This window comes from Lathyrus oleraceus, chromosome 6 (assembly GCF_024323335.1).
Source record: "Lathyrus oleraceus cultivar Zhongwan6 chromosome 6, CAAS_Psat_ZW6_1.0, whole genome shotgun sequence".
Lineage (NCBI taxonomy): Eukaryota > Viridiplantae > Streptophyta > Magnoliopsida > Fabales > Fabaceae > Lathyrus > Lathyrus oleraceus.
In genome coordinates, this window is record NC_066584.1 from 495,423,752 (window position 1) to 495,426,492 (window position 2,741).

A 2,741-nucleotide genomic window follows, 5' to 3' on the forward strand; every position below is an offset into this window, starting at 1 on the left:
GCCTCCAATGATGATCTGGAAATAGTATCTTGCTTCTTTGCACACCATGATATGAGAGAAGTACCAAGGAAGAAACAATATCCTGAAATGGATCTCCTTGAATCAATGCAGCCTGCCCAATCAGAATCTGAGAAGCCAAGCAGTTGCAGTTCAGCATTCCTTCGAAACAGTATTCCTCTACCAGGGTTGTTCTTCAAGTAGCGTATGATTCTACAAGCAGCATGGTAGTGTGCCATTGTTGGATTGTGAAGAAACTGGATAAGTTGTTGCGTGGCATAAGTGATGTCTAGGCGTGTGGTGTTAAGGTACAGCAGACGACCTATTAATCGTCTGTAAGCTCCAATATCTTCAAAAGCTTTGCCACTATCAACATGTAGTTTAACTGATGGATCAATAGGTGTGGGAGCTGGTTTGGATCCAAGCGTGTCAGATTCCTGTAAGAGATCAAGACAATATTTTTGTTGTGATAGTGAAATCCCTGCCTTTGAATGAGCAACTTCGAGGCCAAGAAAATACTTGAGTATGCCCAGGTTTTTTATGCTGAAATTTTCATCTAGAATGAGTTTAATACGATCAAATTCAGACATAGAGCTTCCAGCTAGGATTATGTCATCAACATAGACTAAAACGGTTGTAAAGTGAGCATCAGTTTTCAAAGTGAAGAGGGAATAATCAGAAGTAGACTGAGTGTATCCTTGCTGAAGTAATAGAGTTGTTAGCTTTTCATACCACTTGCGACTGGCTTGTTTCAGACCATATAAACTCTTTTGGAGTTTGCATACTTGATTGGGCATGTGACATGTAACACCTTCAGGTATAGTCATATACACATCTTCCTGCAATTCCCCGTGTAAAAAGGCATTGTTAACATCAAGTTGATGTAAAAACCAATTGTTGATGGCTGCAGTTGCAAGAAGAGTTCTGACAATGGTAAGCTTTGCTACAATTGAGAAAGTGTAAAATAAGTCAAGCCCTTCAATTTGGTTGTAGCCTTTGGCAACAAGTCTAGCTTTATGCCTCTCTATTGTGTCATCTGCTCTATGCTTCACTTTGAACACCCATCTGTTACCAATTGGTTTGACATGTGGTGGCAGATCAACTATGTTCCAAGTTCTATTCTTGTCTAATGCATCTAATTCAGACTTCATGGCATTGATCCAATGTTCAGACAAACATGCTTCTTTGTAGTTCTTTGGCTCATGTGTAAGAGTGATATTGGATGCAAAAACACGATGAGATGTAGACAAAAAATGCAGGGAATCATAATTTGAAATAGGATAATTAGTTTTGGTTGTACTGATGATGACTTGACTGCTGATACATCAGATGTATTGCACACATAATCTAAGAGATAATGAGGTGTATGTTTAGCTCTAACAGGCCTAGATTGGATGTTGTCAATATCGGGTGTATCAGGGACAGGTTGAGTGTCATGGTTCTCATCAGTATTTTCTAAAGATTCAGGGTGAATGTTAGAATGGTGCAGTGTGTCAATGGTTGTGTTAGGATGATGCTCATGTTCCTCAGCTGTGGATTTAATGCTTTGTGATGGAACATGTATGGTGGGTTCATTTTGTGGTGAGTCAATGGGATATTTGTAAGGATGATAGTTCCAATTAGTGGAAATGACATTTGAATAAGGGAAAATATGTTCGTGATGTATGACATTTCTAGAAACAAGAATTGTATGACTGTTAATGTCATAGAGTATCACACCCTTCATACCATTCTTGTATCCTAAATAAACACATTTTCGACCTCTTGGCTCAAGTTTTGTTCTATACATATGTAGTGTGGATGCAAAAGCAAGAGATCTAAACACTTTGAGACTATGCATATCTGGATGTGCATTGTGCAGTATGAAATGAGGAGAAAGATTGTTTAAAACTTGTGTAGGAAGTTTATTTATAATGAATGTTGCATGCAAACTAGCATATGACCAGAATTCCTTTGGAAGTTTTGATTGAAAAAGAAGGGCTCTTCCAACATTTAGTAAATGTTGATGTTTCCTCTCCACTCGACCATTTTGTTATGGAGATTCAACACAACTTGTTTGATGAATGATTCCCTTAGATGCAAAAAATTCAGAGATGTTAAATTCAGAACCATTATCAGTTCTGATAGTTTTGACATGAAGCTTATGTTGATTTTCTATGAGATTGACAAAGTTTATAACATGTTGTCTAGCTTCAGATTTGGCTTTCATTAATGTTATCCATGTATATCTGCTACAGTCATCAACAACAATTAAAAAATATGAATGACCATGTAAAGATTGGACTGCAAGGGGTCCCCAAATGTCAAAATGGATCAAGTCATAAGGGTGTGCAGCTCTATTATTACTAACAGTATAAGGAAGCTTTCTTTGTCTAGCATAACAATAGACATCACAGATATCTTTATGATTAACTTTGATAAAAGGAAATTGGGAATGTAGGTACAATAATCTGTTTTGAGATAAGTGTCATAATCTAAAGTTTCATAAGGCTTTATCTGGTAAAGTGACATTGGCTGATAGGGGTGTGTGTGTAGTAGGTGAATCATCATCTCTTAGTGTTAGATAGTACAATCCATCTTTCTGCTCAGCAAAACCAATCATCTTCATGGTGATTTTGTCCTGTATGACACATTGTGATTTGAGGAAATTGACATTGTAATTAGAGGATTCACACAACTTTGTAACAGATAATAAGTTTAGAGAAAATTCAGGGATCAAAAGAACATTATGCACAATGAAATCA